The 27,228-nt window shown below is 38.3% G+C and overlaps 1 pseudogene; it reads right to left on the bottom strand.

The window, feature by feature from the left end:
* Positions 1–600: 600 nt before the first annotated feature.
* The window catches only part of LOC122747865, a 77,865-nt pseudogene continuing 51,237 nt past the window's right edge, over positions 601–27,228 (bottom strand).

A 27,228-nucleotide genomic window follows, 5' to 3' on the forward strand; every position in this document is an offset into this window, starting at 1 on the left:
TTGTAGTCTGTGTGTAACACAGGTCAAATCTCATTTTGGAGAATCCCAAAGAATTGCTGAAATTCTTTTGTTCTTTTTGTTGAGTAAGTGGGCCGAACCTAGTACTTGGCAATCTTTATTAGGGGAAGTTTCTGTTGTAACCATATTTGACCCATAATTAAAAATAGTCATCACCTTCATGGCTAGTGTAGCCAAACCAAAGCATAATTGAGAAGAAAGAACAGAATTTCTTTGGCTGGTTCTATAGAACACATAAAGTCCAACTGAAAAGTAAAAGAACTAAGTTTTTGATCCAAATATCCAGCTATTGAGGCCACACAAAATACCAGGATGGTTTTAATCTTTTCTTCTTTTGACTCTACACATTTTTACTTTCAGTGTGGGGTTGGGAATGGGGGGGGAAGATGGCTGTGGCTGGGGAGGGGAGATAAGAAAGGAGGTGAGGTGAGAAGAGAGGAGGAGAGAGGCAGAGAAGGTAGAGGAGAGAGTGTGTATGTGTGTAAAACTTCAGTAATAGATTAGACTTCCTTCTGCGTTGCTCCTATTTGAAAATAAAATTCAATATAAATGTTTTATTTATAAACATATGATTTCAATGATTTAGATAAATGTTTCTTGAGGAACATGATGTGATAATGAAATGATTTGGTTGGCTAAATGCCAACTATTCATCAGAAAATCTGTGGCCAAAAAAAAAAAAAAAAAGGAAAATCTCTGGCCATTGGGCCTGTTATGAAGAAATCCAAAATCATTCAGAGGCTAAAGAAAATACATCCTCTGATTTGTCCATACGGAATAGGTCCATAGTACTTGGAATCTATAGATTTCTGGAGATTATCACCCTTTAGCCAAACATGACCTCTTGGGACATAATTATGGCTTTTAAGGTAATTGATAGGCCATGAATAAAAACTTTATCTCCTTCCAAACCATTTACTCATTTACTCTTTTACAAATATTTGATTTAGGATCACTCGGACTTTTGGCCATTATAATGTTTTTTGTTTTGTTTTGCTTTTTTGTTTTGTTTTAGTGAGGTAATTGGGGTTAAGTGACTTGCCCAGGGTCATATAGCTAGTAAGTGTTAAGTGTCTGAGGCCGGATTTGAACTCAGGTACTCCTGACTCCAGGGCTGGTGCTCTATCTACTGCTCCACCTAGCTGCCCCAAATGTCTTTTTGGTTTGGGGGGTTTTTTTTGGTGGCCATTATAATATGTAACATCTTTGGATAACATAAAAATGTTAGCAAAGATTTTCTGCAAAGACAATGTCAAAATTCTGGATTGTAGGTTCCATTGATAGTCCAGAACACCTAATAGCACCACCAATATATTTAAAGACTCAATGAGTTATATAGCCACACTGAAGAGTATAGCCTAGAAGTTGAAAGGTTTTTCCCAGAATACTTTGAAGCCTAGTTCTATGCAAATTCAGATACCACTGGCCTTCCTGCCCCTAAATCCAGGTCTATAATACATTCAGTTTTTGTGATAGTATCCCTAGAAAACCAGAGGCCAAAGTTTTCTCTAAACATACGTTGGTAATCCAAAATTTCAGGGAATCAAAATTTCTGGGAATCAGTCCTCAAGGAAATCACATCCTTCGTGCTATGCCAACTGGCAAAGATGACAATGTTGAAGTGGCAGTAGGAAGAGAGGTACGTTATTGGTGAAGTTGTGAATTGGTCAAACCATTCTTGATGTCAGTCTGGGCCTGATAGGTGTCCACTTGTCCCCCAGCCTGAGATTATTTTCAATGACACTAGAAGTCATTAAAAAGCTCTTGGGGGCAGCTAGATGGCGAAGTGGTTAAAGCACCAGCCCTGAATTCAGGAGTACCTGAGTTCCAATCCGGCCTCAGACACTTGACACTTACTAGCTGTGTGACCCTGGGCAAGTCACTTAACCCCCATTGCCTGCAAAAAAACAACAACAACAAAAAAGCTCTCAAACGATTACAGGAGAAATGAAATTTGTCTTTTCTTATTCTCCCCTTTCCTTTCTGCATGTTCCCTTCACCCTAGTGCTCCATAAAGTCATGCTATCTTCTTCCTTTCCACAGTCTCCTACTAACACCTTTGAACTCTCCTGAAGTACTTCCACATTCACAAATCAGCCCTTCCTAATTCTTCCTAATCAAAATCCCCATTCACACCTGATCTCACTCTCCCATTCCCATTCTACAAAGAGGAAAGCTTTTATTAAAACGATAAAGAGAATTTTTTCTTCCTTTGCTTATCTGACTTAGATATCCACTTGGGGAGGGGAAAGTCAATCAAGCATTTTGATCAGATAGACCACTAGAGCTAGTCAGTCATGACCAGGTTTGCTGGTCACTTCCTGCTCTCTTGTCACCATGCCGTTTGTTCTCTGGCCATCACATCATCATCATCATTTCCCTCCCATCACAACCTTAGCCTCTGATCCTGAGTCCCCTAGCTCTATTAGATGAATCTTATCTTACTGGGGACCAGGTCTCCATACCACATTTCCTTCTTATCACTTGCACAATAATATCCCCCTATATGTTTTCTTTGCCTATTAGAATATATAAGTTCCATCAGGGCAGGGAATATTTTGTTTGCTTGTATTTGCATCCTGTATGTATGTATGTATGTGCATGTATGTATGTCTGTATGCATACATCTATCTATCAATCTATCCTCTCTCTCTCTCTCTCTCTCTCTCTCTCTCTCTCTCTCTCTCTATCTATCTATCTATCTATTTTACAGACATTGCAAAATGACCATGAACTGGGCTCAGAACCAAATCCTAAGAGAGAAAAAGGCTGGATTGTCATTGGTAAATTGCATGGTTTTTAAAAATGATCTCAAGCTTCTCCTTGGAAAAAAAAGACCCTCTTTAATAAAGGCATATTTCAGTGATCTCATATGACTGTAAGTAATGGTGTACTTCTATCTCAAAAATGAAGGCTGAGTCACCCATAGAGGGATAGAGAGGCACACAAGGAGCACAAACAGGCTGAAATATACTACAAATGGCTTAAAAAGGAGAAATAATGTAAAAAAGGTCATCATAGGGTATATAACTGAAAAAAAGAGATCATTACTCATAGAGAATGAAGGATAGCCAATGGGAAGCTCACATACTACATTGGTATCCACAAATGTCAAAAGATGCAGGGCAAGGTCACCAGCAGCCACCAAATGCTTCCCAGGATGTAAGAACCTGGATTAGAATTGTACAACCTAAGGGGGAAGATAGGTGGTGCAGTGGATACAGCATAGGCCCTGGATTCAGGAGAACCTGAGTTCAAATCTGGCCTCAGACCCTTGACACTTACTAGCTATGTGATACTGGGCAAGTCACTTAACCCTCGTTGTCCCACCAAAAAAAAGAATTGTACAAACTAGGAGGCAACTGGGTGCAGTGGATAGAGCACTGGCCCTGGAGTCAGGAGGACCTGAGTTCAAATTCAGCCTCAGACATTTAACAATTACTAGTTGTGTTGCCCCGGGCAAGTCACTTAATCCCAATTGCCTCCCTCCCCCCCCAAAAAAAAGAATCATACAGGTTGGACAGGATCCCCTAGAGAGATCTTGAACTGAACATTGATGAAATGATAGGTCCCTTGGGGTACTGTAGTATATTTGGAACTTTAGTTCTAGCCTAAATTCAGAAATGATTTTCCCAAATTTCATTTTAACCAATAAGGACCTCAGTGACACCATTTGAATACCATATACGAGAGGAATTGTGGTGTAGTGGACAGAGAGCTAGTTGCAAAGCTAGGAAGTGGTATGTTTAAGTCTTCTCTCTGACACAAATTGGCTGTGTGGCCTTGGGCAAATCACTTAACCTCTCAACTTTCTAAGACTATATGTTGCAAAGAAGCCATTGATCTGCATGGGTAGATGGAGTTTCCTCACTTAGGAATTCCCCATTGTAAGAAAAAACAATTCAAGTCCCTATTACCTGGACTAGAGGCAGCTAGGTGGTACAGTGGATAGCGAGCTAGGCCTGGATTCAGGAAGACTCATCTTCCTGAGTTCAAATCCGGCCTCAGACACTTACAAGTTATATGACGCTGGGCAAATCACTTAATCTCTATTTGCCACATTTTCTTCAACTATGAAATGGGATAATAACAGCACCTAACTTGTCATTTTGGTGTGAGGCTAGAATAAGATCATATTTGTAAAGTGCTTTGCACAATGCCTGCTTATTTTTCCCTTTCCCATTCTAAGACAGTCTTACAAATGAGAATTGATGTTTTAATAATTAGTTCATAGATTTATAAGCCATTCTTTCCCAGTCAATCCACATGAAGCACTAGTATAATAAATGTATTTAATTTTACAATTTTATGAAATTGTCATTTTTGTTCTTCTTTTGGTATGGGCTCTTACTAGGCCCCAGTAAAAGGGCAAATGATTGTTTGCAGGTGGGCCTTAGGAGAAATTCTGGATTTTAATGACAATCCCTGTAGACTGTCCTATAGCTAATACTTTTAAGGTATCATTGAGATACGCTGGCTGTCCACTGTGGGGAAAAAAAAAACTTGTCCTATTTCTGACAGGGATAATGTATCAGATCCTTTTCCCACTCCTTTCCAACAGATCATTTCCCTAGAGATCTTTGGAGTTATTAGCAAGTGGCTCTCACTGACTCTACAAGTAATGTTAGGCAAGCCATTTCATCTTTAGATATCTCAGTTTGCTCATATGTCAAATAGAGATCATAATTCCTGCCCCGTTTACCTCAAAGGGTTGCTGTTAATGCCAAATGAGATAGTGTATGTGAAAATGCCATGAAAGTTTTTTAAAGTTCTCTACAATGGAATATAGTAAGATTTCTTTTTCAAAACTCCATCGATCTGTAGTTAAGACTTTTCCAAAGCAATTTGTTTCAGGGAAGTTTCTTGAAATGCCAAATCAATTGACCTTGGACCTTGCTGAACAATCTTTCATCAAGAGGCCATGCCTATTAAGCTCACACTTATTAAGATGCAGTTTTAAGATGCCTTGGAAGTTGCATTCCAAGACAACTGTTTTATTTATTCTTCTTTGAACAATGTACTGGCACCATCAGCACCTCTGTATTGAACCTCCCAGGTTGATACTGGGGCTATATTAAGACTTTGTGCTTTAGTTCTTCAAATGAGCCAGGATATCATTTGTGAGAGGGCTCTCTCCTTGGTTTAGACCATAGCCCCTGAGTAGATCCCCAAATAGATGTGTTCCTTTAATTCCATTCTTGATGGTGTAACAAGTTTGGTAGGGCAGAGTGGGGAGTGAGATGGGAAGAAGAGATTCAAGCACAAAGCTATAACCCCCCCCACATATATCTAGATATACAGGTCACCCCAAAAGGAACAAGTGGTTGCAGATGATTTGTACTCTGGCAAGGGGCCAAGTTAGATAAACTCTTGAGGTTCCTTCTAGATTTCCCACACAACATTCTTCTGTGAAACTACCTTCAACCATCACCTGTACTAAAGCATACTTTACATTTCCCCAAAACCACAGCTGTTAAGATTGACTGGGTTTTCCTTGTTTCTACTATTCTTTTCTCTTCTTATTAATGCTAGCACTGCATACTCCTTTTTTGTGAGGCAAACGGGGTTAAGTGACTTGCCCAGGGTCACACAGCTACTAAGTGTTAAGTGTCTGAGATCGGATTTGAACTCAAGTCCTCCTGCATCCAGGGCCAGTGCTCTATGCACTGCTCCACCTAGCTGCCCCTGCATACTCCTTTCCTAGAGGAATTAACCTTCTGTGAATTGATTTTCTACTGCTCTAACTACTAAAGTAGAATATCTGTGATCATGGAATTTTGACAGACTGAAGGGATTTGAGAGATTATCTGATCCAATCTTTAACTGATTCTTTTATCTGGTGACATGCAAAAATAAACAAAACCAGTGCCAATGAGTCTTTATAACACTATGTGATGTTGGTTCTCTTGCATAGAGATAAAGTCCATCAATGGGCTCATACTTGAAGATTTCAAGCTTCACAGGCCTTCCAAAACTCTGCCCTCTTCTGGCATAGTTTTCAAAGCCTATGGCCACCTCCATCTGATAAGAAGAAATCAGAGAAGGACTCAAGAGGAGGCTAGAATTGACGGTTGTCCATAATATCTATTAAATCAAATTAATAGCTCCCCATACCCAAAGAACTAGTAGCATCACTCTTCTGTTTTAAAGCTGTTTTCTTTTTTCAATAGAGAGTAGGAATCTTGATAACAGTCATCGTTTTGGATATCCCAGATTCCATATTGATAGGATATGATATTTTTGAGCTCTGCAAGGACTATTGTGTGTCCGTACTTGAATATTTTCATTCTGTGGCTTTGTTAGCATGTTATAGTGTCTGAATTTGGAGTCAGAGGACCTGAGTTCAAATTTCACTTGCTACTTTTTTGCCATTGGACAAGTCATTTCACTGCTCTGGGCCTTATTATTCATATATAAAATAAAACAGTAGGTGGCACAGTGGATAAAGCACCGACCCTGGATTCAGGAGGACCTGAGTTCAAATCCGGCCTCAGACACTTGACACTTACTACTGTGACCTTGGGCAGGTCACTTAACCCTCAATGCCCTGCAAAAACAAAACAAATTAAAATAAAATAAAACAGTTGAATGGGGATATTTAAGGTGCCTTCAAATGCTCACTATAATTGTACTCCCTGCTCCTAAACCTAGTAACAATCTATGATTTTTGTACAGTTCATGAGAATCATCAGCGCTGGACAAAATCATAACCTTCTGGCCAATCTAATTATAGACCTCTCAAAACTTAGACTGGTCCCAGGGTAACAGAAATATATCACTGAGATCCTATTGGAAGTTTTCCATAATGGTAGTGTTCACCATAACTTATATTCTCCAGCATAGTCTTTAAGAAGCCAAGACTACTTCTTCACCACAATAAAGCATTGAAATGGGATTTTAGTGGATGACTATTATTTATCAATGGATGAAAATTATGAAAATTATACTGTGGACTCTGCTGTCACCTAGTGGAAAATTAAATAATAATGTGTTCTTTTTTTGTTTTGTTTTGTTTTTTGTGAGGCAATTGGGGTTAAGTGACTTGCCCAGGGTCACACAGCCAGTAAATGTTAAGTGTCTGAGGCCGGATTTGAACTCAGGTACTCCTGACTCCAGGGCCAGTGCTCTATCCACTGCACCATTTAGCTGCCCCATAATGTGTTCTTTAATGACCATTAGCTTTGAGAGTATTTGCCACCCCTTAATACTCATGTTATTGTAAGATAAAACTTTGTAAATGGAATACTCTTTTCATCATGCATTCTTCCACCTGTCATTAGTAGCATGTGTGTTTTCCTGTGATGGTAGGTCTGTGTTTCATGCTAGTAATTGAGCATGAGCATGAGTTTGCATTTGTATATATATGTATGTTATTACCCTACTTTTCTCCTTATTGTCCTGGTCCCCAAATTAGGAAGCCTGAATATCACCTCTCCTGTACCCTTGATGATTGAGTAGCTTTACTGGGAGAAGAGGCACCTCAGAGAAAAGGGTAGTAAACATGGATATTCCATCACCATGCCTATGTGTCTCAGGGCCAAAATGGGCACAGAACATACTATAGGGACCAGATTTAAAACTGGGATCACAATAACCTGTGCTATGAAGCCCATGCAACTGGGAACTGCTTCCCTCTGCTGCCCAATCAGCATCCAGGAGTCTTTATAGAAGGTGTGGCAGCAGCTGCAGGAAGAGTTCCTTACTCCATCATTACTTTGGGGATACAGTATAGGATTCAAAGATTAGGCCAGCCTCCGATCACCACCAGGTGTCATGAGTCCTCAATCCTTGATGAAATTTTTCTGAATGATCAGAGGCAGATGGAGTTAATCATCTCATGCAGGGATAATATTATACCCTTTATAACCATAAAGCACTATTGAAATGTGATTGATAATGAATGTAATCAGCATAATTCAATAGAATTAATTATTGTTTACTTATAATAACTGGTTAAGTCAGTCTGGAAAAACCAAGCCTTGAGTAGAAATCTGAAGAAGAGCAAGAGGCTAAAGGCCTGGGATTGTGAAGATGGAGGCAAGAGTGAAAAGTCATATTAAGAGCATGTAGATGTCCTGGGCAATAAAATTTGATTAAGTGACTGCTCAGTGCCCTATGCTGAGTGTTAGGGATAGATAGAAAGGAGAAAAATTGTACAATTACACACCTAAAGTAGCTCACCTTGTAGGAGAGATGGAAGAGAGGGGAACCTTGTGCACAAATGACTATAGTGCAAGTTATAATGTGGTAAGTAAATAGAAGTCAAAGAAAAGGATTAAGATCACTTTTAGGTGGATTTGAGGAGCATCAGGGAATGGTTCCTGAAGGAAGGAGCATCTGAACTTGATCATAAAGAAGGAAAATTTTAGCAGGCAGAAAGGATGGGGAATCATCTCTAGGCTTTGTGCAAATGCGCAAAGATAAGTGAGGGCAGGATGAGAAAGGGGAACAGTTAGGTATCCAGGCTGACTGGAACCTCATTGGCTAAGCATAATACTAACTAGCTAAGCAAGCAGAGTCAAAGAGGCAACCTTGTCTCAAAAGACAAAAGGTACCACCACATCATTACTTTTCTATAAAGTCATTATTTCACACAGGGTTTCCAACCCTATTTGACTTCCTTGTCACCTAAGACAATTAGACAGCTGCCTACTGCCTGCAACTTCCTCCCACGACTGGGTGGCAGTTCTGACAGGGGCTCTGGGGGCTGGCAGGGAGAAGAACAATGAAGGATGTGCTATGGGTGCTAGGGAATTGACAGAGGTCTGTGACTCCCAGGTTGAATATGCTGATTTTGAAGAGAATTGCCCCAGGGACCCACTAGCAGGGGAGAAAGTGACAAGGTCAGATAGCCTGGCAAATATGATGATTTTGGCAGCTGTATTTTGAAGGTACTGTTAGTGAAGGGGGGAAATGGTGTGTGTGTGGGGGGGGGGATGAAATTAGTGCAAGCTGAGAGAAAGCCAATAAAGAGAAAGTTCCATTTAGAAGTAGCCTCTTCCCTATTAGTGGGTCAGCTCGAACCTGGGCTGATATGACCAACATGGGGATCCACCAGTCCAGCAAACAATGGGCGTGGCTGGGGAGAGAGAGAATGGGATAGGCATTGTACTTGTTGGTTATGTTATAAATATGATACATGATTTGGATAGGGGTTAGCCCATGTGATCTCAGAGGATCTTCTAGGTTTATGATTCTATGAAAGAACCATTTGTCCTTCTCTACCTGCTTTTATTTTATTTTTTGTTTGTTTTACAAGGCAATTGGGGTTAAGTGTCTTTGCCCAGGGTCACACAGCTAGTAAGTGTCAAGTATCTGAGGGCAGATTTGAACTCAGTTCCTCCTGACTCCAGGGCCAGTGCTCTGTCCACTGTGCCACCTAGCTGCCACCAAGCTGCCCCTTCCTCCTGCTTTTCTCTTCCTCTTCCTCCTCCTCCTTCTTTGTTTCTGTCTGTCTCTGTCTCTGTCTCTATGTCTGTCTGTCTGTTTCACACACACACACACCCAGAGTGCAGGAATATGGTACAATACAATACCTTTTTATTCCCTACATAACGCCACTCCTGCATCTAAAAGACATTCAAATCATTTTTGCATGTACCTTCATGCTAAAAAATAATTTCTTTCTCTCACCTTGAAGTGAGACCAAGAATGTTCCCCTCCCAGAGGCTGCCAGTATCAGGGAATCTTGAAGAGGGAACAAAGAGTGCTTCTTCCCTCTTATACTCACCAGGGAGGATGCATTACTAGTAGCCTCAAAAACTAATGAGGAGAGAGAACAAACTCTTATGTTTCCTAGCTATTACTCCATCTACCTCACAGTGGCAGTGTGAGACTTAATTAGTTGAAGCTTATGGGCTAGAAGTATGAAAAGAAAAGCATAAAATATATTTAAAGTTGGTCATAGAATTTCAAAAGAACTGGTTTCTCCTCCTGCTTTTGTCACTTGTATGCTCTGTGACCTCAGGCAATTCATTTGACTTAATTGTGCCTCAGTTTATTATTTTGTAAAAGGAGGGGGCTTATAATAAAATTTTATAATAGCTTTAACTGATATAGTGTACTTTCCACATAACACCTCTTGGGGTAGATAACACCAGTATTATAACCCAGTTTTATAGATGAGGAAACAAATTTCACAAATGTTGAAAATATAAGAGTAGAATTTTCTAACTCCAAGTTAGATTTCAACTGACTGGTTTCTGTTTGCTTTTGACCAGATCTATGATTTTAGTGAAATAGGGAAACCCCAGCGAGGAAGCTCCCTTGGCCAATGCAGAGCAGCATCTTTTCTGCAACTTATAGTTTTTGAGATCTTTGTTTAAGGCCATTGAAAGGTTAAGTGACTTGTCTCAGGCCTCCATGTTCACCCTCAAATTGCTTATTGCTCATAATTCTACGTATGGATTTGTGATATTCAACACTTGGTCCTCTATAGATAAAGAATAAAATCTTCTGGTACTAATTGCAAATCAGTTAGTGCATCTGCTTGTTAAGTACACTGAAGTTTACAAAGAACTTCCATCTACAGTGTGTCCCAAAAGTCAGTTCAGATTTAAGCTATCTTAATATTATTAATACTCTTTAATTATTATTAATATTATCAACAGTATTATTAATTGTCATATTTATAGCTAGCTTAAAATTGCACCAAGACTTTTGGCACACCTTGTATATTGTTTCATTTGATCCTCACGACTCCATGAGGTATGGTTTACTCTCTCCCACTCCTCCATACATACCCACTTGTCTTTTGATGGAGGGAATAACATTAAGCTTTAATGCTCCTTGAAACTTGCTATTAGCCCAGAAACTTGGGGATTTGACTCTTCCTTCTTTGATCTGGATCTGATACTGAGAATCAGCATGACCAGAAGCACGTCACTCAACCTGCTTGCAGCTGTTTGCTCATCTTTAAAGTAAAAGTAATGATGTCACTTGTACAGTGTGGCATAGTGGATAGAGTGCTGAACTTTTATTTGGAATTGGGAATATTGAGGTCCCAATCCTTTCCTGTATACTTAGTAGCTATGGGATCATGGTCAAGTCACTTCCCTTCTGACTGCCTCACTTTCCTCATCTGTAAAATCAGGATAATACCTGAGGCACCTCCCTCAGAGTTTTGTCGGGAGGAAACATCCCATTAATGTTATGGATATTTTTCATTCTGAAATACAAAATATCCCAAAAGTAAGTCAGTTTTAAGCTTTATCAACCTCAGAGATATAAATGCTACAAACTTATCAACCCTGCCCCTCAAATGAGATGGAATAGGTAAAGATCAGCAAAGCACATTATAAACATCGGTTGTTATTGTTGTCCACTTTCTGTAAACCTTACTGCTTTATATCAGCATGAGTCATTCATTAGAGGAAACATAGTGGGATCACAATTGGATACTTGAATATTTTGAACTTATTTATCTGATTGTTTAAAATTATAATCATTCTTCCTTCATACCTAGAGCTGGAAGATAAGGTTAACCAGAGAATGTTTTATTAAAGGAACTTCCTAACTTATATTTCATTTGGATTTGGGAGTTTTGAATTGTTTTGTGAAAACTCAAGGAGGCTTCTCCTGGTCCAGATGTTAAACAAAGAGAACTTTGGAGAAGAAAGGGACTCTAGATTTATACTAATCTCAAATTGGTATTCCATTGGCCCAAATTATATTATCATAATTTCATATTTTAAATTATTATATTTTACTGATATAATATAAATCTTGTATTTTATTTGCTTCTCCTTCTTTCTGTGATACCTCCCTTTGTATTCACAATGGAATCGCAAGCTTGTCATTGATGTCAAGTTACCAAGGACAGAAAAAAAATTCAAGTATCTAGCTGGCAACCTGGACACACTGATGTGCAAATGACTCCAGATTAAACAGGTGCATGTCTGCTCTCTGATAATTTAGTTGTGGTTCTCCCCAGAGTCAAGGGGAGCAATTAAAAGACTTTTTGAGGTTTCTTCCAGATCTTCCATGTAGCAGCCCATTCAGTAGTCATTTATTAAGTGCCTACTATGTGCTAGGCACCTCTGCTAAACACTGGGAATACAAGCAAAAATAAAAGACAGTCCCCTGTTTTTAGGGAACTCACAGTCTCATGAGGAAGACAACATGCAAACAACTATGTATAAACAAGCTATATACAAGACAAATTGGAAATATTCAACAGAAGGAAGGCACTGGCATTGAGGAGACTCAGGAAAGGTTTCCTGTCGAAGGTAGGCTTTTAGCTTTGAAGGTAGCCAAGGGAAGCCAGGAGGCAGAGATGAGTAGGGCAGAACATTCTAGTCACGGGAGACAGCCAGAGAAAATGCCTAGAGTCAGGAGATGGAGTGTCTTGTGTGAGAACTGGAAAAGAATCCATTTTTTACTAGATCACAGAGTATGGGAGCATAAGAAGACAAGAAAGGTGGGAGGGGAATGTTATGAAGGATTTTTATGATTTTTTGAGGATTTTATATTTGATCCTGGAGGTAATAGGGAGCCACATGCGTTAACTGAGTGATGGTTAATGGCAGGGGGTGAAAACATGACTGATCATGAACAGGTCTGAACCTGTGCTTTAGGATGGTGACCTTGATAGCTGAGTGGAGGATGGACTGGCATGGGGAGGGGTTTGTAATACAGAGACAAATCAGCAAATTATTGCAAGTCTCCAGGCTTGAGGGAATGAGGGCTTGCACTGAGTGGTGGCAGGCAGTGTCAGAGGTAGGAAGAGATGTTAAGAAGGCAAAAATGAAAGGCCTTAGGAACAGGTTAGATATGGGAGATGAAAGAATGAAAGGTCAAGGATGACATTTAGATTGTGAGCCTGGGTGACTGGGAGGATGGTGGTACCTTAAATAGTAATAGAGAAGGTAAGAAGAGAAGAGAGTTGACTGGAAAGATGTTGAGTTCAGTTTTGGACATGTTGAATTTAAGATGTCTAAGGGACATCCAGTTCAAGATGTCCAACTGTCATTTCCTCTAAATTACACTTTACCTTCCCTCTATACTATAAGTTTTAAGGGTGGCTTTCTTACTCTACATTATTTTTTTTACTCCCCCTCCCCCTAACTTACTAACTCATGTATCCTATATCATCTTACTGGAGAAACTCCTCTTTTGGGAGAGTTATCTTATGATGGTCATTAAATTAGAAAATCCTTTGATTCTATAGCATTGTACAATTTTTGAGGCAAAAGAGATCTTAGAGACCAGTTGGTCCAATCCTCTCAAATCATTTCACCCTTTTAGGATACTGAAGATTGCATAGTTAGTGAGTGGTAGAGGTGGAACAAGAACCCTGGTGTTTTTTTTTTAGATCTTATTGCAAATAAGTCAAATCTACAAGCATTGTAGAGTGACCTCCCTGCTCAGCATTGTGCTAAGTGCCAGGGATGTCCAGAGAGGCAAGAACAGTGCTCGGGTCTGAAGGAACCCAAGCTCTAATGAGGGAGACAATATGCAAATAAGATAAATGGAAAGTTATCTCAGAGGGAAAGGACTTGAAGAAGGGGCCTGAGAAAGGCCTCCTGCTGGAGGTGGGATTTGAGCTGAATTTTAAAGGAAGCCCAGGAAGTTAGGAGTCAGAGGTGAGGAATACAGTGCATTTTCCAAAATGTGTCCTCTTCTTAACAATTCTGCGCCTCCATTTATTTGTATCTAAGACACCTCCACTTGGGTGTTATGATTATGCCTCGAATTTACTGTGCCCTGAAAATTGAATTCATGAACTGAATCCTACGCTGCAAGTACCTTTCCAATATTCCCACCAACCTCAATAGCATGATTATCTATTTTTCAGTTTATTGTTTTATCTTAATCTTCTTTAACCCTTAATAGAGTGCTTCTCAAACTGTTCCTGGGAGTCCTATCATTATATCAGTGTGATTAGGGCTCCCATGAGGAAACATCCCATTCATGTTATGGATATTTTTCCTTCTGAAATACAAGATATCCCAAAAGTAAGTCAGTTTTAAGCTTTATCAACATCAGAGGTATAAATGCTACAAACTTATCAACCCTGCCCCTCATAATTTCAAAGTTTAATTATTTACATTTTGACACTTAGTTTTGTAAATTATGAATTATAAATGTTTCTATTAATTTTAATAAGATGGTGTACCCTGTCGTTAAGTGTTGAATGTGTGACAGTTTCTGGATGATGTAAAGAATTGTTATATGAGGTTTTTATGCCTCAGTGCGCACTGGCCTGGGGCTCCGCAAACCCCATGGTGGTCCACCCACTGGCGCACCAAGGCATAAAAACCTCAAATAATTCTTTACAATGACATATTCTCAGACCCTTAGTAGAAGAGGTCCTCTTACTTGGTCACCTCAGTTGCATGATCTATCTCCATTAGACTTTTTCTTGTGTACTCACATTAACACTGCTTTGTATGATCTTAAAGCTGGGATTACAAAAACAATCCTTTCAATCACCGAGCAGCAGCTGATGAAAGTTTTTACAAAATGTGAAAATCAACTAGAATATAGTATAGCACAAGACAATAGGTAGGTTGCCATTTCACAAGAAACTTATCAACATTTTAAGAACGTGAATAATTTACCTTTTAAACATTGTTATTATAAGCTTATAGTCATTATACTTCTGATTTTATTAAAGCTTAATACTGCAGTAAGACATATTAAATGTGAAATCATTTGCCTACCAAAAATATTTATGTGTAACAAATTTTCTGGAAAGAAAAAAAAAAGACTATGTCTGCAGACACCATGGTCCAACATTATGGATTCCATCAATATACTCCAAGCCCTGAATGTATTCAGTGGCCAAATTTAGTTTGAGAAATGCTTCTTTGATACTTTTCTCCCTCCATTTCTATCTCAGGGTTCCTGAAAGGGGTTGCTATTCATTATGAGATAGAACAATATAGAAAACAATGGAGAAACAACATTATTATTAGGCTCTGTGTGTGTGTGTGTGTGTGTGTGTGTGTGTGTGTTGGGGTTGGGTGGGAATGCAATATGATAGAAAATAAAGTTAAAATGGTGACAAGTAACAGCTGTCTACCCCTTATTATAGAAGGCTATTTCCTTCAAAGGTAATGTTAACTCCAACACAAAGGGAGCTGTGCTGTTGATGGTAATTTAGAGGAAGCTAGAAAGCAGAAGTGACCTTTTGTCACCAAGCATAAGAACTGCAGGACTGTACATACAACAGATTGTCTCAGCTCCTTTGTACAACCTGAATCCTTCTTGTGAATTCTTATTCATTTTGCTTCTGCTTTCTCTTCCAAGGAGAATGATCTTTAGATTGTAAAAGGCTAGAATGACAATGGTTAATGGGGATTTGAAACCACAGATTACTGGGAAGATAGTAAGAGTACAGAGCTCTCAGGTAACCCTCAATTAATTCAAAGCACAAGATTCAGACAAACTATAAACCAGGGCATTGGGGGAAACCTTTCAAAAAAACCCCTACAGAATGGGATTATTAATTCACTGCTGGTGATCTTGAAAAGATATTGGAGATCAGGAGGCATGTTGTAGAACTAAAGAAGGGAAGAAAGGGAGAACAGTAAAGTCTGAAAACCAAAGGTTAGCAAGCTTGATTTTGATTCTTGGCAAAAATTCTAAAATACATTTTAATTACTTTTATTTATTTCATTAAATATTTCCAAAAAAATATAAAACATTTTAACCATATTTTTTAAAATTTTGAGTTCCAAACTCTCTTCCCAGTTTTTTCTTTAGTTTTCTCCTTTCCCAATTATAAATATTAAGGAATCATTTTCTTCAGGGAGCTTTTGTACCTTCTTTTCCATTTGGCTAATTCTGCTTTTTAAGGAGCTTTTTTTCCTTAATAGTATCTTATTTTATTTTTTCCAATTACATGTAAAGATAGTTTTCAACATTCATTTTTGTAAGATTTTTTCATTCCAATTTTTTTTCCTTTCTCGCTTCCCTCCCCCCTTCCCAAGAAAGCGAGCAATCTGATATAGATTATGCAGTACAATCATGTTAAACATATTTCCATATTTGTCATGTAGTGAAAGAAGAATCAGAACAAAAGGTGAATGTCACAAGAAAGAAGAAACAAAAACCAATAAAAGTGAAAGTAGTATGCTTTGATCTGTATTCAGACTTCATAGTTATTTTTCTGGCTGTGGAGAGCATTTTCCATCATGAGTCCTTTGGAATTGTCTTGAATCATTGCACTGCTGAGAAGAGCTAAGTCTTTCACAGTTGATCACACAATGTTTCTGTTATTATGTACAATGTTTTCCTGGTTCTGCTCACTTCACCCAGCATCAGTTCATGTAAGTCTTTCTAGGTTTTTCTGAAATCTGCCTGCTCATCATTTCTTACAGCACAACAATATTTCATTACATTCATATATCCCAATTTGTTTAGCCATTCCCCAATTGATGGACATCCCCTCAATTTCCAATTCTTTGCTACCACAAAAAGAACTGCTATATATATTTTTGTTCTTGTGGGTCCTTTTGCCTTTTTTATGATCTCTTTGGGATATAGACCTAGTGTATTTGCTGGGTCAAAGAGTGTGCGGTTTTATAGGCCTTTCAGCATAGTTCCAAAATTTTCTCCAGAAAGGATGGATCAATTTACAATTCCACCAGCAATGCATTAATATTCCAATTTTCCCACATCTTCTCCAACATTTATAATTTTCCTTTTTTTCATCATATTAACCAATCTGATAGGTGTGAGGTGGTACCTCAGAGTAGTTTTAGTTTGCATTTCTCTAATCAATAGTGATTGAGAACATTTTTTATATAATTATAGATAGCTGCCTGTTCATGCCCTTTGACCATTTCTCAATTGGGGAATTACTTATGTTCTTATAAATTTGATTTTTCCCTCTATATATTTGAGAAATGAGGCCTTTATCAGGAAGACTGGCTGTAAAAGTTGTTTCCCAGCTTTCTGCTTTCCTTCCAATCTTGGTTGCATTGGTTTTTGCTTGTACAAAAGCTTTTTAATTTAATGTAATCAAAATGTTCCATTTTGTATTTTTAGTGCTCTCTATCTCTTGTTTGGTCATAGATTCTTCTCCTCTCCATAGATCTGACAGGTAAACTATTCCTCTTCTAATTTGCCTATGGTACCACCCTTGATTCCTGAATCATGTACCCATTTTGCACTTATTTTGGTATATGGTATAAAATGTTGGTCTCTGCCTAGTTTCTGCCATACTATTTTCTGGTTTTCCCAGCAGTTTTTTCAAGTAGTGAGTGCTTATCCCAGAAGATGGAGTCTGGATTTATCAAACAGTAGATTGCTATAGTCATTTACTACTCTATCTTGTGTGCCTAACCTATTCTACAGCTCTACCACTCTCTTCTTAGCCAATACCAAATAGTTTTGGTGAATGCTACTTCATAATAATTTTAGATCTGGTACAGCTAGGCTACCTCCCTTTGCTTTTTTTCCCTATTAATTCATTTGATATTCTAGGAGTTATTTTCATCAGTGAATTTTTGTGCCTCTTTTTCCATTTGGACAATTCTGATTTTTTAAGATCTTATTTTCTTCAGTATTTTTTGTGTCTCTTTTACCAAGCTGTTAATTGTCTTTTCATGACTTTCTTCCTTTGTTTTTGTTTCTTTACCTAATGTTTCCTCCATCACTCTTTTGAAAATAATTTTTAGCTTCCATAAAATCTCACTGGGCTTGTGTCCAATTAGCATTTTTTCTTTGAGGCTTTGCTTATAGTTGTTTTGATTTGGTTGTCTTCTGAGTTTGTGTCTTGATCTTCCCTCTCACCATAGTAGCTTATTATGATCAGGTTCATTTTATTCATTTTTTGCTCATTTCTCCACCCTATTTCTTGATTTGGAACTTAATGTTAGACTCTGTTGGGAGGGCAGGGAGAAGGAAGGGCTCTGTCTTAAGTTTCAGGCTTTTCTACATAGTTATTTTCAGAGTTAGTTGTAGGGATTTGGAAATTTTAAGTGATTCTGAGGTGGTGCGATCTAAGGAGAGGTGTGGTCACTGCTCTCTTGGTCTTCACTCTGGTTCTAACATAGGAAGGACTCCTGATAACTTGGGATTGTAATCAATAATGTTCCTTAGGGCCCCTCCTCCCTTGGGATCAGAAATGATACTGTATTCAGGGTCCTTGATCCCTTGGAACCATAAGTGAAACTACCACTAGGATCTTACTCTCTCTTGACTGAAGGTGCTCCTCTCTGCCCTTAAACAATGACCCAGAAGTGGGTATAGGCAATGGAGTCACCAAATAGTATCTGGTTCTGTTTCCAAGGCTAGCACAGGGATACCCTGTAATCTCTTTCTGACCAGTTTCCAGGTCCCCTTACTATTTCTGGCTTGAGAGTTCCTGAAGTTGCTTCTGCTTCTGTCTTTACCACCTAGTCCACTGGTGTTTCTATCTACATGGGCTCCAGGCCAGTCTCTGCCCCCATGTCACAGATCTCTCTTTCTGACCCCCTATGTTGTCTTGGCCTGGAAAATGTCTTACTCTAACCTTTTGTTGGCTTTGCCATTCTAGAATTTCATTTGAGTTGTTATTTTAAAGTTATTTGGAGGGGAATGTGGAGAGAACTCAGCTGAGTACTTTCTCTACTCTGCCATCTTGGTTCTGGCCCCATAAGAGGATGACTAGATGTTAGTCTAGAAGATATCTTCTCTCAAAAACATTATTGAAGGGGTAATTTGTAAACATTTTGAAAGTGAGGCAGAGATCGCTGAGTACCAGCATGGATTCATTAAGAGCAGTTAGTGATAGACTAAATTAATTTTCTTTTTTTTGACATGATAGCTGGACTAAAGAAGAAATATTTCATTCTATGTTTGGGGATATGATGGGAAAATATGGGCTAGACAATAATAAAGTTGGGTGATTAGGTAATGGTAAAGAATGGATTAAATTTTCAAACCCCCAAAGTAGGTATCAATGGTCTAATGCCAACTTATAAAAAGGTCTCTAGTAAAAGGATGCAAGGATCTGTGCATGGACTGGTGCTGTTTAACATTTGTATGCATAACTTGGATAAAGGCATAGGAGGCATGTTTATTAAATTTTCAGGTTACACAAAGCTGGGAGGGCTAGCTAATACAAGGCAGAAATAAATTAGATTGAATTAGATAGTAAACATATGATGCAAATAAATATAAATTCTTGTACTCTGAATTTTTTGTTCTCTCTGGGTGCCATGTTTTAGGAAGGACATTGATAATCTAGATATTATTTAGTGAGATTACTAAAGACCATAATACAGGGGGACTGGTTGAAGGAAGTGGGAATGTTCTCCAAGAACTATAGACCTGTCAGCATCAGGCTGCACTGCTCTGGTGTCTCTTCCCAACCTTGAATATGGAACCCTTCTGCCACAGATGTGTCCTGTGACTTGTTTCTCACTTTGCAATTATTGGAATTATTGGTCAAATTCTGCTGCTTCTTCTTTGTCTCTGTAGTTACAGAAAGGAAGGGGCTGGAGTAAGGTCATTACATTCTCTTCCCAGGGAAATATATACACTCCCTTGCCAACACATAGAATACATGTATTTGTGTATATGTCTGTTATTAGCATCATTACATAACAAACAACAAAATTGCAGGTAATTATCCTATCCACAAAGCAAAATATAAATGCAGGCACCCACTACATAGCATCCACACTAGAATTATATGAAGCTAACATTAATGCCTACAGCCAACATGAGAGAGTATCACACAAAAGTTGCATAAAGCTTCAGATACATAGATTAAATGTGGTACATACAATCACATATAGAAATAATACATACATAGCATTAATACTACCATAAATAGCTAACAAGCACCACATAGCAATAAAAGTACATTACATAATAAACACTTAGGTCATATATAGCAGACAATTCATTTGTTACATTTACCTACCAATAATACATTGTAGCCACTCCTACAATTATGTAACCATTTCTCATAGAGTAGGGATTTTCTGTGGGGTCTGTCTGTGAATTTATTTTTAAAATATATGTATATATGATAATTGTATTCTAATGTAGTTTCCTTTGTAATCCTAACAGAGACATCTATGTGACATGGTGGTTAGACTTCAGGTCAGGGAGAAGTGAGTTCATATCCTGCTTCAGACACTTGTTAGGTCTGAGCATGTCAATTAACTTCTGTCTGCCCCAGTTTTCTCATCTATAATATGAAGATATTATTAGTACCCACCTCCCAGGGTAGTTGTAAGAATCAAATGAGATAATAATTATTATAAAGCATTTAACAGTGTGAGGGACATAGTAAGCACAATATAAATATCTATCATTATTTCTGTTAATATTATTGTTATTATTATTATCTGAGAGTTATGAACAAAAATGTAGCCTGGACATAATATTTCAAGAAATCAAAGAAAATTGCACAGATCTCTTAGAACCAAATGGAAAAGTGAAAAAATGAAAGAATCTAGTGGTTACCTCCTAAAACTCTGAAATGAAAACTTTCAGGAGTATTATAACCAAATTCCAAAGCTTCTAGGTCAAGGAAAAATACTAAAAACAGACAGAAAAAAAAAGAACTCAAGTACCACAGAGTCACAGTCAGGTCACCCACAGTCACCACTATAAAGGAACAAAAGGCTTGTAATATTACATTCCAGAAAATAAAATATATTGCTTACGGTCAATAATAACCTACCCAGCAAAACTGAGCATGATCCTACAGAAGGAAAATGGATCTTTAATGAAATAGAGAACTTCTAAACATTCCTGTTGAAAAGACCAAAGCTTAGTAGAAAATTTGACGTAGAAACATAGAATTCAAGAGAAGCATAAAGAGAAAACAAGAAAGAAAAAGAAAGGAAGGAAGGAAAGAATGAAGGGGGAAAGAAAGGAAGAAACAAATAAACAAAGAAAAAAAGAACGAAGGAAAGCTTATCTATCACATAAGCATGGTGGTCATGCCCAAAAATGCATTTCTTATTCTGCATGTTAGTCCATCCTCTCTCTCTCTCTCTCTCTCTCTCTCTCTCTCTCTCTCTCTCTCTCTCTCTCTCTCTCTCTCTGTCAGGAGGTTATCAGTCCTCTGGAATCATGGTTGATCATTTTATTCTTATTTTACAAAAGTGTTCATTTTTATAATACTGATATATAATTCATTCTCTTAATTCTGCTTACTTTACTCTACATCAGTTCATACAAGACATTCCATATCAATTTTGAGGCATGTCTCATCTTTTTCTTCATTTCTTATAGCACATCAGTGTTCTATGACATTTATCTACTACAATTTGTTCAGCCATTCTCAATAGATAGATAAACCCTTACTTTTTACCTCAAAAATGGATGTTATAAATATTTTTATACATATGGGTCATTTTCCTCTTTTTATCTTTTTGGGATATAGGCCTAGCAATCGCTGAGTCAGAGGTTACTATTTACTAATTTTTTGTGCATAATTCAAAATTGTTTTTAGGAATGTTTGGTGCAACTCACAGCCCCACCAACAGTGTCCTGTCTGTTGCCAAGAATGTACTTGAAGACGTAGGAACTCTGATAAATAAAATGAGCAGTCACAATTCCAAAGGACCCACCTCCAGATAGAGAGCTGAGGGACTCACAGCAGAGACTGAAACATCTTTTCTTTTTTGTGGAACATGGATAAAAAGGGAGTTTGTTTTGTTTGACTATACATATGTGTAATAGGTTTTGTTTTTCTTGACTTCTCAGTGGGTGGGAGAGGGGTAGAGGGAAGGAAGGAATTCAGAACTGAAAATAAAATAAAATTGAATTTTAAAAAATCAATACAATGACCATTCATCATGATTCCAGAAAATTGATGATGAACCATGCTATCTATTATAGAGAAGTGATTGATTTGGGGTGAAGGATAAGATGCATATTTTTCATATGCAGCCATTGAAGAAATTTCTGTTGCTTGACTATGCATATTTCTTACAAGAAGTTTTGTTTTTCTTTTTTCTCACTGGGGTTGGGGATAGAAAGGAGAAAAAGAGGATTCTCATTTTTTTAAGTAGAGAGGTGGAGGTACTACAGATGTGGAATGCTTTATGCACTTTCTGTTGAGGTCATGGTATAATTAGTTTTATTTGATTATTTTACTTTGTTATGAGACTTTTCAGAGATTGAGAGGATCTGTAAATGTCTGTAATGTAAAAATAAAATACATCAATAAAACTTTAAAAAAAAACCCTAAAGTTTAGAGAGGCTAAGTGGCCTACCCAGAGCCAGAATGAAACCTAGGTTACCCAATATCAGAAATAATAACTATTGAACACTCATTCTCTGTGAGACCTTATGGAAGTCTATAATTTCAATCTGGCTCTAAGTGGGTCATAACCTCTCTGGCTTCAGGATTTCTTTTTTAATTTTTAAAGTTTTATCTTCCAGATTTAGTATTGATTAGATATGTTCCTCATCCATTATGGCTTACATAGAATAAATGTTCAATAACTATTAGTTAAATCAGTGAATTAATATTATTAACATTTGGTCCAAATGTCTGGATTTGTGATTTGATTAGTGTGGGGAGCTCCCAGTGAAAAACCTACTTCCACTACTGCAGATGGACAATTTCTCTGTAATTTTTAATCTTAGAGACTTGAAAGGGACACTGAGAAGTTAAGTGACTTGTTCCAGGTTACTCAGCTAGTATATGTCTGAGGAGGACTTGAACTAAGTATTCCTGGGATAAGCCATCTATCCTCTTCTCTCATCCCTTTCTTGTAATAAATTAATAAACATGCATATTAGTACTGAAAGGAAGCATGGCATAATAGATAGGTGCTTCTTCATAAATGCTTATTGATTGATTGAAGATACATTTATTAATAAATATTCAGGGAGATTTTCCTAACTGTGGGGCATAGACATAGTAATCTCCAAAGAAATGGAAATTATAAGAAATTCAAAGTTTTGGAGCCTTTTATACCTTCCCCCACTATTTTACATAGGGAAAAGATCAGGGACTGAATGAGATGGAATTGTCCAGTGTACTGAGGGTTTGAGTTATTTGCCTGAAATCATGTTGCCAGTATGTGTCAGTAGCAAACTTGAACCCAGATCTTCCTCACTTAGAGGCTGACTTAACAGCTACTACAAGGAAAAGATTGTTTTTTTCAGAAATAGAACATAAACATCAGGAGCAGCACTGAATTCAGAGAAGTGGTTCAGCAAATGGAGATATAAAAATGGGCATCAAACTGTTCAAGAGTTAGGAGGTGTGGGCCAGAAGATGTTCAATTTGATCTTAAACTATATGGAAGGTCAATTATAGGCCCAGTTGCTATTTGCTTCTTTCCCCTCCCAGTATCCCTAAATGTATGAGATTGGGATGGCCTTTCTGATTTGCTCCCCAAAAAGGGACAACTCTGTATGTAAAGAAATATATTCCTGCCCTCTGCCCTGGAGAATGTGGGGGTATATGGTTACACGACACTCAAGCAAAATACTGAGAATTAGTTGTAATGGAACCATTACTGAAGATGTAAGGGTCAGCACGTGATGCTTTCCTACACAGGACTTTCTCCTAAACCTGTTTGCTTCTGACCATCTGAACCAGTGTATTAGGAAAAGAGGTCTTTTTTAACTGACTCTGCAACTCAGCAGGATGCTTTTGATGGGGGAAGAGATGCTCATGATTTTAAGCTGTGCAAACCTCTAGGGTCTTGGGAAATCTCCAGAGTATTTAACTTAAGATAAAAATGCAAATTGGCATAGCTATAGCTCTTCATTTTTATGGAAGAAAGCACACCTCAGCAACATTTCCCTGACCCACATTTATACAGGAAATCATCATGGATTGGATTTGCAAGCCATGAGCCTGTTTCACTATATGACCATCTAGACACTTTGATTTAAAAAAAAAAAAAAGGAAAAACCAATCATTTACGTGTTTCATTTCTGTAATATCAAACAAACGATTTGGATGATTTCTCACCTGAATGGGAGAACTTTCATTTAGTAGGTACTTAATAAACATTTTCCAAGCTGCTCAGAGATCAAATATATCCAGCCTTCCTAGGCTGGCCTCCTTTAATACTCCCATTTCTATAGGGTTTACAATCCAAAGGTCACATAACCTCACAACCCTATGAGTTAAGTAGGACAACTATCACTATTCCCATTTTGCATATGAAGAAAAAGGTTCAGAGGTCTGCCCAGGGTCACACAATTTTTAAGTGTCACAGGTGGATTTGAAGCCAGATGGCCGGATATCAGGCCCTGTGGTCTTTCCATTCCACCACACTGCCTCATCTGAGATAGCCCCTGGTTTTACTTCGCATCTTTGGATATTACATTAATGCTTCAGCCACTAGGGAATCATTTAAGTTGACTGAAATAATATCTTTCTTAAAGAGTACCCTAGTGGGTACTTCTCTCAAGAAAAAGTGCTCTTGTAGCAGCATTTTGAATACCAAGAATGCTGATTTTACATCTACCAAGTGGTTCATTTAAAACTAGCTGTTAAAAGTTTTGGCCTCTGCAGTGGGATCACCCTTAGGGATAAGGAAAATGACTTCAGGAAGCAATACCATCTAGGCAGCAATTAACTGTACCTTTGGGTTTTCAGCTCATCATTGGCTAATTCCCTATTGACATCTGTGTGCCTGCATCCTTAGGCAGCTTGTCTATGTGGATGGACATAGACAGACAAGATCTGACAGGGGAAACATACTGTATAAGTAAATCTGATAGATGTCTCCTCTAGTCAAGAGGCGCTGCAGCAGTGTATAAGCTGTCATTTGTTGTTGTTCAGTTGTTTCAGTTGTGTCCAACTCTCTGTGACCCCATTTGGGGTTTTCTTGGCTAAGATACTAGAATGATTTTGCTATTTTCTTCTCCAAAGTTTGTTATTTTCCAGTTGTTTCAGTCATGTCTGACTCTTTGCCACCCCATTTGCCCATTTGGGGTTTTCTTGGCAAAGATACTGGAATGGTTTGCCATTTTCTTCTCCAGCTCATTTTACAAATGAGAAAACTGAGGCAAAGAGGGTTAAATGACTTGTCCGGGGTCACACAGCTAGTAAGTGTCTGAGACTGGATTTGAAGTCAGATCTTTCTGACTCCAGGCCCAGTGCTCTATCCACTGTGCCACCTAGTTTCCCCATAAGCTATCATAGCCCCATCCATATACACTTACATTATTGCCACTCATCTCACATTCAAGCTCTGAGTCCACTTGCTGTCCCATTTCTCAGGTTTTCCCATTTGAAAACCTCTTTTTGGCATTTAAAACTTTACAACCTAGTCTCCAAATACCTTTTCAGCTTTATTAGACATTAGTCCCCCTTCCTACACCTTACACTCCAACCAAACAGGCTTTTTTTAAAACTATTCTTCCTACACAATGCTACATCTCTTTTCATGCCTTTACACTAGATACCCCTTATCCTGAAAATTTATTCCCTTCTCACTGTCATCCCTTAGAACTAACCCCTAGTTTCCTTTAAGGGCCAACACAAATACCATCTTCTCTAAAAAGCCTTTTTTTTTGTGGGGCGATGAGGGTTAAGTGACTTGCCCAGAGTCACAAGCTAAAGTGTCAAGTGTCTGAGGTCAGCTTTGAACTCAGGTCCTCCTGAATCCAGGGTGGGTGCTTTATTCACTGTGCTACCTAAAATTATTATAAAACTATATCACTATAAATGCATTTATCTCACCCAATAGAATGTAAGTTCCTTGAAGGCCAGGATTGTTTAATTTATGTCTTTGTGTCCTCAGCACCTAGGCCAGTGTCTGGCATACAGTAGCTGCTGTGTGATTCGTTGATTTTTTAAAATGTTTGCTGATAGCTGGATAGATTGAATGCAGAGACCACATGAGTTTAGAATTTTGCCATTCTGAGGTACAGAACCTAACCAGTTCTCCCTCATCACTATTTCTCAAGGCAAAGGCATCACTGCCTGTTCAAGGCACTACAGCTCAGACTCCCTGAAGCAGTCCCTCTCACTTTAGGACTTAGTAGAGAGCAGGAGCATGCCAACCACTTTGGGACACAGCTCCTCTTGCTGGAAAATAGGCAGAGCTTGGGTTCTTTTCATTCCCTTTTGGACATACTGCTCCTCTACTCACATTTATGTTGCTATTCCATCTCTCCCTCTTGTTTACACACCATTCTCTACATTAAGTCAGCAACTCTCACTTCCAAACCTCCTCCCAGATACCCAGAGCTCATTTATTCCATGGTCTTTCATGAACACCAGTGATGAAGGTCCACATTGCTATTTCCTAAATAGGTCTGAGGAAGTAATCAGCAGCTACTGGCAGTTCTGTGCTCCCATTGCCTCATGTGAATGAGTGTTTTCCTCGTGCCAACATTCTCAAGCTCTGACATGAACACAGACAGAGAAGGAAAGGCAGTGGGCCATTTCCAGAACACTGGCCATGCTTACTTTTAAACAATTCATTTCTAAATATACCTCTCTTAGCAAAACTGTACCATGAGCATGGCCACACTCCAGTTAAGCATTTTAGCAGATGGGCTAACCCAGGTTGAGGGTAACTGACTGTGAATTAGGGAGACATCTACCCCAACCATGGGAAGACATGTAAAAACATTCTTGTGGAGTGGGTGGATGAGAACAATTTGTTCCAGTGGCCATGACGGCAGCAGAAGCGGGCACTGTGGAACCCTTAGAGATTGGTTAGATGTCTAAGATGCCAAGGTCTTCAACTGTATCCCAGGCCATTGCCAGTTGTCTTGATTTTTGTCTTATTGCTGGACTTTAATGACTCTGGAAGAGAGAGTAAGGCTGATGATTTTGTGCAACTCTGCCTCACTTAAATCCAATTCACATGCAAGTCAAGACAACACCCATATCATGATGTCATTGGTCTTCTTTGAAAACAAAGAATGAATAACACTTTTATATTTGGTACAAAGAATGGCCATTACAATTACCTAGCACAGTGGCTTTATTTTAGGGTACCTTTGCATTATCATAGTCATATATATTGCTCTCTGGTACTAATCCCTCTGTATCAATTCCAATATATCTTCCCATGTTTCCCTGAATGGCTAATCTTTGTCATTTCTTGTAGAATGATAATATTCCATTATATTCAATCATATTCCATAAGTTATTTATTCATTCCCCAACTAATGGGCAACACTTTTGTTTCTACTTTCTTGCTACCACAGAAGTGTAACTACACATATTTTGTTCTATATGAGAGCTTTATTTGTCTTTGGCCACTAATGTATGTGTGCCCAGCAGTATGATCTATAGTCCAGAGACAGGTCATTGCTAACTTGTTA

This window comes from Dromiciops gliroides, chromosome 3 (assembly GCF_019393635.1).
Source record: "Dromiciops gliroides isolate mDroGli1 chromosome 3, mDroGli1.pri, whole genome shotgun sequence".
Lineage (NCBI taxonomy): Eukaryota > Metazoa > Chordata > Mammalia > Microbiotheria > Microbiotheriidae > Dromiciops > Dromiciops gliroides.